Source organism: Cnephaeus nilssonii (assembly GCF_951640355.1).
Source record: "Cnephaeus nilssonii genome assembly, chromosome: 2".
In the NCBI taxonomy this organism is placed as follows: domain Eukaryota; kingdom Metazoa; phylum Chordata; class Mammalia; order Chiroptera; family Vespertilionidae; genus Cnephaeus; species Cnephaeus nilssonii.
Window position 1 is genome coordinate 108760993 of NC_137073.1, and position 12045 is coordinate 108773037.

The following is a 12045-nucleotide window of genomic DNA, read 5'->3' on the forward strand; positions in this document are numbered from 1 at the left end:
CACAAAGAAATGACACCTGGGACTTCAGAAGCTAGATCACAAGAAGTTTTTCAGCTCCTGCCCAAGCCTTTGGGAACATTTGCTCTTGGAACCCAACCACCATGCCGTGAGGAAGCCCAAGCAAAGGGGCTCATATGGAGAAGAACCAAGACCCTGGCTGACAGCCCCAGCAGGGCAACAACTTGCTCACGGGAAGGAGCCATTTGGAAAACATACCTTCTGGTCCCAACTGGGCCAACCTAGCTGGCACTCTGTGGAGCAGAGACCAGCCCAAGTGATCGATCTCTGAGTGAAAATAAATGACTATTTCCTAAGTATTGGGAGTAGTTTGTCATATAACAACATATACTCATAATATATGTATAGAAATCAACCTTGTTGCTCCTCACACAATTTATACACATATCACTAACACTACATAGGAATTTATACTTATGTGATTAATCTTGGTGTGTGTGTGAGAGAGAGAGAGAGAGAGAGAGAGAGAGAGAGAGCGCACTGTGCCATGGGTACCACTGTTTCTCAGGTAAAATAGTCAAACTCTCTGCAGACTTCCCTAAGGAGCCCACATGGAGTGGGCCTTAGTCCCAAGATCCTCTGTGTGCTAATATAGGGAATCAGGTAATCCAATCAGCACCTTAATGTAGTACCTAAACATATTCTTCCTATTAAAGGACAGCTTTTAAAAAGTCAAGCTAATGGGAACTTCAGGCACTATGGCAATCTTTGGAGAAGATATATTTAGTTGAGGAACCTCAAATTTCAGGTCATGAAAAGCTTTCTTTTGGACCCATACTTCTGCCTGACTCTAGGCCCTGGAGTATAGGCCATATAACCTCCCACAGGTCTGCCAAACACTGGCCTCCCTTATCTTACACCCAGGTGAAGGCTGAGATTCTATCATAGGGAGGAGACCAGGCAGGAATATGGGGCTGTGAGAGTAAAAGGTGTTTGTATTTCTCCTTTAGACCAGTCATTCTGGAACCTTGGTGTGCATGCAAATCGCCAGAGAATGTTGTTAAAATGCAGATTCTGATTCTGCTGGTCTGAGATGGAGCCCAAGCTTTTCCATTTTGAACAAAAACCTGGTTGGTGGTGGTCTATAGACCACAGCTTAAATAGTAACGATTTGACCACCATCATTAATACTAAGTCTTAAGTGCCTCTGAAATGAAACTCCTTCCAAAGACTGAGTCTGGCAAGGTAGTCTCACCAGCCCATCACAACTTTCCCCATGACCTCCACCATCACTCCACTAACACCACCATCTTCATCACCACCACTACTGACCCTCAATAACACCACCATACCCTACCTCCACTCCAATAACACTACCTCCACTACCACTACCATCTCTATCACCACCACCATTTCCAAAAACATCACCATATCCACCACTACCAACAAAATCTCTATCACCACCATCCCCAACACCACTGTCCTCTCTACCATTGCCCATGATGGACCAGCAGAATTGCTTAAAACTGCCTTTGTAAACCCGTCTTTATGGTTGGTTAGGTGATCTCTAACCAAACAATAACAATGATGATAACGGAAGGTTGGTGGTTCATTAAGCACAGTTATAACAGCAGGGAACGCTAGCTCCTTCTGAAATATGGAAACCCATTTGATCAAAAGGCCTGCAGCACAGAGAAGAGTTAGAGCAAGACAAATCCTAATGACAATAACATAGTTACATATGCCCAAATACCCCTTTCACAGAAGCTCATTTCGGACTTGTAGAAGAGTTTGTATACATGAAGGGTAAAAGTGCAGGTAGGTTTAGCTTTCAGCTGAAACAGGTAACTCCTCTGTTATATAAAATTAAAACCAGAAAACTGGAGTTGTTTCCTAAGCGCTCTTACATCCTTAAGATCTCTGGGATGACCTGCCAAGCGTGCTTAACTTCTGTTTTCACCAAACTCTGGTCCCGGGTGAATATAATTTTCATTCTAGAAATGCGAAATCTGCCCAAGCAGTAGCAGCATGGAGTTCAAAAACATCTGTCCTGCAAGGTAAAGATGATCTGTATACATGATGTGGGCAGCGGAGACTTCCTCCACTGAGCCTCTGAAACGGGAGAGGCTGGGAAGCCAGCAACTCCGCCCAGCCGCCGTGAACCTTCTGGGGTTTCAGAAGTGATTACAACGAAGCTCTCTAATTGCTTGTGTGTTTTATTAAGTAGATCCCATTCGAGTCTAAAATCACAAGTGATGTTTAAATGTTATTCCTACAAACCACACAAAACTATAATTTTCCAGTAAAGAAAAAAAAAGATGCTGCCAAATAAGAAGAGATATGAAATGAGATCGTTGCCCTTATTTGCAAGACAGATGTTATTTTTGGCTCTTCTGTATAATCCATTCCATATCATAGTCTCTTTTTTTACCGAACATTAGGAAGAGCACATGCTTGCACACAGTGCACCAAAACCATTATCCGGAAAACTTCTTTTTATTGACATTGACAACTTTTCAGGTTCCCGATGCAGAAACCTCAAGCTGTCGGCTGCAAACGGGGCCGTTACGCCAAGACAGGATTTTTTTTTTTTAATCCATCCAACACATTCCTGCAATAGAAATGCAGTTATATATTTCCTTCCTGCCTCTAGGGGATGGCAAATGATTTTTTTCTCTCATCTCTCCTGTGAAGCCCTGTTCCTCTTATGGCTGACAGATTTCATAAGATTTGGGTTTTCTTTTCTGTACCATCTTCTTTAGAACAATGTGGAAAAAGAAGACAGTAAGGAAGTCATAAACTTAAGCAGGAAAAACAAAAAGAACCCCATCACTCCAACGGGCTATTCTACTTGTATTTATCTCCAAAAAGTTTGATGCTAAGAAAATATCAGCTGAAACTAATTAGCTCCAAGACAAAAAATCTCCATATTGAACTAGGATGACAAGAATGCAACCAGAAATGGATAGAACGTACTGGTTGGAAGCAGGCGGCAGATTTGCCAACTGGTGTGTGCAGAGGGAGAAACAAATGGTTAGCATTAGGCTGATTTCATTTTCAGTTGGAGGTTCCTCCTGGTGGAGAAGCTGACGTTCATTTAAATAGTTTGACCTCAGCCCATTGCTAATCCTTTCTGGGTTTGCCAAAGTATTTCTTTTATTTTGCAGAGATGTTAAAGATGGTGTCTTAGCCTCCAACAGCCTGAGGGCACCACCAACTAAGATAACAAATAAATATGACTTGAAGATGCAAGAGCCTGGCTATGTGGAACTTCCTCACTAAGCTGGCAGGGGTATAAAGACGAGTTTATAAAGGCAGCACTTGGGATTTAATGGAGACACAGGCTTCCCTGTTTCAAAGAAGAACGTGTGAGAGTTTGGGGAGGTTTCTGACCAACTCTAGATTGTAGCTTAAAGCAACACTCAAATAACATCACACTATTGCTCCTGAAATAATGGAAAATAAGTTGCAGGCACCATATCAGGGGGATTGCTAGGTATCAGGCTCTAGGCAATGCACATCTCTACAAGCCGCCAGACCTCACTCATAGTTTTCTGAGGAGCCATTCATCCAACACATACCTTCCGAGGAATCCCTGTGTGAGTACCTGTGGACAGTGCTAGGTAAATCCGAAGGTGAGAAAACAAGGGCTCTGTCCTGGAGATGGCTGGTAGAAATGTTAAAAAGATGAAAATCAGAAAGCTCTCTGTGCGGGGAGCATGGGTTCAAAGTGAATGTGATGACTTCTCAGAATCCTTACAGATCCAGGGATTCCAAATTCAAATCATTTTATTTAGTTATCAGCCTCTTGGCTGTATCAGAGATATAAGGTCATGAGACAAAAGGGCGGGTACGTTGGATGGGGAAGGAAGTGGTGAGAATTTAGGGTCCCATCCTAACCCCGTGGGGTCCAAAGTGGGAACACTAGGTTCTCTGATGGTGCTGGAAAGAGCTGGAATGTGGCAACATACGCAACAGTGACCTTCACACGTTTTCCAAGGGCCAACTGTCTCCTAGAGCATGAAGCGGGGTGAAAAGAAAGTACATAAGATCAAAATAAGAGCAAGAATGACCCTCTCAGCTAAACACTCATGGCCACATGGGCTCCCCAGACGCTCAAGTGAATGCGCATTCCTCCCTCGGGCCTCACTCACAAAACAAGGATATTTCCTCCCCAAGACAGAAACCCATGGGTTTATAAGTACCAGGTTGTTGACAGTATATGCAGACTGCTGGGGTTTACACACAATCCCTAGTGCGTATAGTTCTACAGGCTGCGTTCAAGTTTCCTAACATGTCATGTATAGACTTCAATAAAATCAACTGATAAATGCCACCTGCCCCAAGTATATTAAGGACGTTCTATTCAGGACTCAGGGCCTCTGAGTAGAGGTGTAGGAGGCTCACTTGGTTTCCCTGTTCGTGCTATGACTGTTGGGGGTGGAATGAGGAAAAATAGAACACAGAAGGCCCTGGCATATGAGACCAGAACACACTGGACTTTGCAAAGAATTAGCTTTGGTTTTATAGAGCAACTTTACAATTTCATTGCTTATTTTTTATTTCTGTGTAATTAATTTCTACTTTTATCTTTATTAATTCCTTCACTACACAGTCTTCAAGTTTATTTTTATCATATGAATCCAGCCTCTTGAGTTCAAAGATCAGTACATTTATTTTTTTTGTCTTCCTTGTTTTTCTTAATAAGAGTCATGATAACAAATATTTCTCCTAGTACTGCTTTGTCATATTAATAGTTTTTACATGTTGTACTTTTGTAGTATTGCATTTCCAAATAGTTTTTATTTCCTCTTTAATGCACGTGTTACAAAGAAGTGGGCTTTTTTTAAACTTCAAGGAGTAGAGGTTTTAATTTTAAGGAGTATAGTTGTTTTTTGGCTTTGGGGTTCTCTGTTGGATTTTTTTCTTCTCAATTTCTAGTTTTAACACATCATAATCACTCAATGTGGCCCATGTGATTTCTTTTTGTTTTACGACTTGTTAACATTTTCTAATACATAATACTTGTTTTCTGAATGCTTCGCGTGCTTTTGAAAAATAATGAATACTGTTCATTGGATATATAATTTATTCAAATATTTTATATCGTTACTTATTTCTAGTGTACTTGATTTATTGATTTCTAAAAAGTGTCTGTTCATTGGGATGGGAATGGGGGGATGAGGACAAATATGTGATACCTTAATCAATAAAGAAATTTTTTAAAAAGTATCTGTTCATTGTGATTGTGACTCTATCCATTTATCCTTACATTTTAGACTTCCTTTTGCTTTATATATTTAGAAGCTATGTTGTCAGGGTTATAAAGGTTTATTTGATTGATAACCCCTTTTATTACTCTGAAATATTCCTTGTTGACCATTTTCATAATGCCCACCTTGAATTCTTTTTTGTCTGATATTAGTATTTCCAAATTTTCTCAATCTGGCTCGCAGTTTGCTTTTATATGTTTCGCCATTTCTTTCATTTCAATCTTAGTGTGTCTGCCGCCTGTTTGGGAGAGAGAACAGGACATGCTGTTCTGTGCAGTGCGACCTCTGGTCCGTCTTGTGTGATTTGAATGAGGAACAGAATGTGCTATCCTTCTGGGCAGACATTCAGTTATTTCCTGATGTGGGAGCTCATTGTTTCACCTGGTGTCACAGCCACCAAAGGCCCACCTCACTGTTCCTGCAGAAAGGGACACATTAGTTGGTCACCCCTGGGAGGGGAAGAGACCAAGGAGAGGGAGGGTACAGATGGTCAACAGACCTGACTGCTTCTGCTGTAGAACCCCAAATAATCATCTCATCATTTGTCCCAGGGGACTTCTCATAAGACCTCTAAAAGCCACCAACCTCTTGGCTAGAAGCTTACTGGAGCCACATTCACCTTTGCAGAAATTCTCTCCTGCGTGTGTTTTGGGCTATGATTCCTTCTTCAACCTGACCCCAACTATCTTCCATCTTTCTGAAAGTCATCACATGTTTTGGGCCAACTAAAGACTCTTTGTTTTAGATCATGATTTTAAAAACAATGCTTTTTTTTTTTTTTTTTTTTTGCCATTTCTAGGGGTTGGGGTAGGAGGGGAATGTTTCGAGGATTTCCATGATACTTGTTCTACCTTTTCAATTATTTCTTTAAGCCAGATTAACAGAAATAGGATTCTGAGCAAAGCATATGAACATTTTTAGGGACCTTAAAACATATTGCCAAATTGCTTTCTAGAAGAATTATAACAATTTATACCACCATCAGCAATTCCCTCATTAGAAATTATGCTAATTGTTTAGAACAAAAAGAGAAGTTAGACATTAAATAATCTGATGGTTAAAGTTTTTTTTTTGGTTTTGTAAAAGTACAATTGACATACAATAAATTGCATGTATTTAACATGTATAATTTAATAAATTCTGACATGTACATACCTGTAAAACCATCATTACAATCAAGAGAGAAAACCTATCCAACAAACCCCAAAATTTCTCATGTACCTTTGCAATCCCTCTCTCACTCCGGCCTGCCTCACTCTCCCATCCCCATCTAATCACTGATCTAGTTTCTATTAGTGTTGATTAATTTGCATTTTCTAGAGTTTTAAATAAATTGGATCATATAGTATGTATACCTTTTTCTCTGGTCTTGTACTCAGCAAAACTATTTTGAGATTCCTCCATAGTATTCCTGTCTATTGCTGAGTAGTACCACTATAATGATATACCACAATTTATTCACTTTTTTCTGACTCAGATTAATTATTTTTAATGATTCCATTTATCTTCTTTATAGGCTTTTTAGCTATAATTGTTTCATTATTTTAGTGGTTGCTTTAGGATATAGTATACATTATCTTATCACAATCTACCTTCAAGTGACAGTATACCACATTATGCATAGTATGAGAACCTTAACAATGACATAATTTTTTCCCTTCCTGGACTTTGTGATATTGTTGTCATTTTGCTTTTATATATTTTATAAAATATAATAATTCTATTGTTATTATTTTAATAGCCTATTACATATTTTAAAGGTTAATAATAAGGGGTAAACTCTTACATATTTACCTATGTAGTAACCATTTCAAGTGTTCAGCAATCATAAGTGCAGCTCCAGATTTCCATCTGGGATTATTTTCTTTCCATATGAAAAACTTCCTTTAACATGTCTTATAGTGACAGTCTGCTAGTGATGAATTCTTGCAGCTTTTGCATTTACAAAAATGTCTGTCTGCCTTCATTTTCAAAAGAATCTTTTGGCTGGGTATAGAATTCAATTGACAATTTTTATCTTTCAGTAAAGCAGGTTTTCATACATCATTTTTTATTCAATGTGCTTTCATTATAACATTGATGAGAATTTAAGTCTTGTTTATATCAATTAGCCTATGGTAAAATTTGTTTCATTATGTCATTTTGGGGTTTCAAGAGTCTATTGATGACATTAAGTGAGGACTTACTCTACTTTAAAGACATTGTTCCACTGTCTTCTCACTTGCATTGTTTCTGATTAGAAATATTCTGATCTCTTTATCTTTGTTCCTCTGTACTTAAAATGCCTCTTTTTCTGGCTATTTCTAGGATATTTTTTCTTTAACAGTGATTTTTAACAATTTGATTATGATGTGTGTTGGTGTAATTTTCTTCATGTTTCTTGGGCTTGGTGTTTCCTGAGTTTCTTGGATCTGTGGTATAGTTGGTAGTATTGTAGCCCCCCACCAATGTCTTAATTTTAATGCCTGAAACCTGCTATATTCGTTTGATGGAGTTACCACAGATATGGTAACTTGAACAAAAGAAATTTATTCTACCACAGTTCTGGAGGCTGGAAGTCCAAAATCAAGGTGCCATGCAGGGTCATGCTCTCTCTGAGGGCTCTAGGGGAGGATCCTCCCTTACCTCTTCCAGCTTCTGATTGCCCCAGGTGTTCTTTATCTTGTGGCAGCATAACGCCAATGTCTACCTCTGTCTTCAGATGGCCATCTTTCCTCTGTCTGTGCCTTCACATTGTGTCACCCTTTCTTTACATCTGTCTGCTCTCTTATACGAATATCAATCATATCGTATTAAGGACCCACCTTACTCCAGGATAACCTCATTTTAATTTATATCTTAGCTATATCTGTAAATACCCTATTTCCAAATAAGGTCACATTCACAGGTATCATGAGTTAGAATTTCAATATATCTTCTGGGGGAACACAATTCACCCCATTAATATCTATGAATATGTTAAATTACAAATTGGACCTTACAACTATGATTAAGTTTATGGTCTTGAGATGGGAATATTATCCTGGATTATCCACGCGGGCTCAACATAATCACAAAGGTTCTTATAAGAGAAAGACAGAAAGGCCACAGTCAGAGGAGATGTGACAATAAAAGAAGATGTTGGAGTGAGGCCGACCCAGCCAAGACTACAAGCAGCCTCCCGAAGATGGAAGAAGCAAGGAACAGATTCTCCTCTGGAGCCTCCAGGAGGAATGCAGCTGGACTCCATGTTGTTTAATCCCTAACATCCATTTCAGACGTCTGACCTCCAGAACTATAAAATAATAAACGTATGTCATTTTAAGCTACTAAGTGTGTGGTAATTTGTTATAGCAACAACAGGAAATGAATATATGTGGGTTTACCAGTATAGGTTTCATCAAATTTTTTCTTCAAATATTTTTTTTGTCATTCCCCCATCTCAATTATAGAGGTATATATTGGGCCTCTTGGAGTTTCCTCATAGCTTACTAATAGCTCTGGGCATTTCTTATTCTTTTTTCTCTGTGTTTCATTTTTGATGGTTGCTATTGCTATGTCTTCAGATTCATGAATCTTTTCTTCCACAATGTCTAATCTGCTTGTCTACTCTACAATGTCTATCCAATGCATTTGTTACCTCAGACATTGTAGCTTTTACATCTAGAAGCTTGGTGTGAGCATTTTAAAAAATCATCATCTGTGTCTCTACTTTACTCTTTGAACACGTGGAATGTAGTTATAATAATTGTTTTAATATCCTTGTCGGTTAATTCCAACATCTGTGTCAATTCTAGGTCAATTTTGTTTTATTTTTTCTTCTCATTATGGGTTGTATTTTCCTGCTTTATTGCATACTTGTTAATGCTTTCTTGGAGTCCAGTTGCTGTGAATTTTACTTTGTTTTATGTTACTTATATTCCTATAAATATTTTTGAGCTTTATTTGGGGATACAATTCAAATACAAGAAAATAGTTTTGTCCTTTTTGTTTTTGTTTTCAAGACTTGTTAGGCAGGGCCAAAGCAGTGTTTACCCTAGGCTAATTATTCCCCACACTGAGACAAGGCTTTTCTGAGTACTCTACCCAGTACTCCATGAATTGTAAGGCTCTCCAGTCTGGTCGGTGAAAACAGGCATTATACTTGACCCAGTGTGAGCACCAGAGAATTTTCCTTGGAACACTTTTGGATAATTCTCTGGTCTCAGGTAGTTTCCCCATATCCATTATCCTGAAAACTGCAGTTTCATAAATTATATCTTTGGTTGTTTTGGGCTAGAAAGGTAAATCCTATCTTTTTTGATCCATCTCGACAGAAGTAAAACTGGGTAAAGCCTTTTTTCAAATAATGCCACTCTTTAACACAGATATAAAGCAAAGCTCTTATGATTAAAAATGAGGCAAAAAATTGATACTCTGAGGAAACCTACCCATTAGCTTCTTTGATGCTCTCAGAAACTCCTACGGACTCTCCCCTGATTCTTAGAAATCCACAAGGAACCACTAGATCTAGTCAAACCCCACCCTTTTAAATTTGATTCAGCTGAGACTCAGAATGGTTAAATCCCTTGCCCAATGTCACACAGCTAAAACCTAGGACATAAGATAAAAGGGAATAATGACTACACACAAGTAAAGACCTCAAGAATGGCAGCAATTATCAGTAGGTCTGCCTTTGTATTTTAAAATTTCCAAAAGTCTGTGATAGTAACTGGAGAAAAGTGGAAGATGAGGGTTTACAGAAAAGATCTAGTGCTAAATGTCCCATTATGCCTTCCTCTGTAAACCAAACTCATTTCCCGAAGCCCCATCTCTTGGGGAAGGCTCTCATGGCTCCAGCTCAGCTCACAGATCTCTGGCAAAGGCCAGACACCTAAAGACAAGAGCCCAGACCTCTGAGCCACAGACAAGCATTCTGTCCACTGCACCCCATCACCTCCCTTCATTGGTAAAATTCTAGATCCAGTGAACCCCTCTATCTTTGTTACTCACCACATATTTAGAAAGAGATTGACCCAGAACAATGTGATGTGGTTGCTGGCAGAATTTCCCGTGAGCACAGAAGGAAGTCTCAATCCCTTACTAAAACATCACCGATTCCATTCTGCCTTGAACTCCATGCAGCGGAGTGTGGTGTGCTCGTGCTTAGGAAGCAAGCTACAAGGGAGAATGTTGATCAACTAGGAATGAAGACTCTGGGCCCCCAATGGAAATAGCAAAACAGGAAAGACATGGGAGCCAAGAACTTCTAGCTCAAGTATTGACATACTGGATGAGTCTGGATTTGCCACTCAATGAATCTCAAATTCCTTGTCTTTAAACAGTATTCGTAGAACCTGTCCCAGCCTGTTTCCCAGAAAATCTGAAAGCTATTAAGTGGATTTTAAGCTCCTTGGAGATAGAATGACATATAAATATATGGTATTACTATTATGTTAGCCATATTTAAACATAGTTAGCCATACTTAACTATGCTCATCATTCTTAAATATTTGCAGTACTACCATTGAGAGGGATTATCTGCAAAATTCTTAGTGTCTTCTCCAATTAATTTTCCAAATGATAGAGAGATGAATTACCCGGAGTCCTGCTATAGTACAATCTACTACTAATAGCCCAGAACTTGAGATACTTTTAGAATCCTTTTCATATCAGCGAGAACTGAAAGAATTTTAACACAACATGGCCATTCCCACACCACAACATCACCGTATGTCCTCAGAGGCAGCAATAAGGAGAGTTAAGTATCTTTCTTGAGGATTTAGTCTTGTCACTTTGCCCAATATTAGATGAAAAAAATCACCAAGTAGTTTGATTCATTTTTATGATCTAATTTATATGTATATAAATTAGATCATAATATATATATATGTATATGTATATATATATGTGTGTGTGTGTATGTAATTTGTTTGCAAATTCAGCACTTAAAAGATGGTTTATTTCACCTAAAACTGTACCTTCAGTTTAGGATGGCAGGAATCAATAGGTGGGGTGTGTGTGGGGTGGGGATAAATTCATGATTTGAACTGCAGGCTGCTGCTTATGGCCATACAGTATGAATGAGCCCTTGAGAACTGTGCTGTGTACAACCTTCGCCATCATACATCACCCCTCATTCTACCTTAGAAGTAGAAGAAAACAGTGAGTCACGAACGAGAGCATGGGAATTAAGGAAATAAGGGCATATGAAGAAGCCAGGCCACAGAATTCCTCCAAAAGATACCCATACACAGATAGATTTGTTATGTACTCCACATCCATGGATCTATATACAAAATAGATTACATTTACCTGCATAAACATAATATATTACATTTACCTCTAAAAATATCTAACACATATACCTCCTATGTACACATTAGTATCAGACAAATATACATATTTAAAATAGATGAATGAAAATATACTTACTGTCATGGCTGTCCACTGTGGCAATTAAGGTGAGATGAACTGCAGTTAATTTTCATCAGGACGAAGACAGACAGCTGTTCATTTCCATCCGGCCAGAAATGGCGCACCAGGCTCAGAAGACTCCAGAAGAACCCAATAACCTAGGTCACAAGCGTAACCATGATGTGACCTCCGCAGCACAAATTAACCGAGTTACCTGTTAGCAGAAACGGTTGAATTCTAAAGGCCCTGTTCCAGAAACTAAAGCAAAGGCCATTGTTTCGCTTCCCCCCAGTGTCAGAGGTGAGCTCCACTTCCTAAGAATGATGGTCGCGGTGGAACTGAGGGAGGAGTATTTGTCTAAGAATCAAAAGACCTGCTTTCCAGGCTCACTGCTAACACTAACAAGCGGAGGGCACCTGTTCCAGCCCCTTCTCCTCAG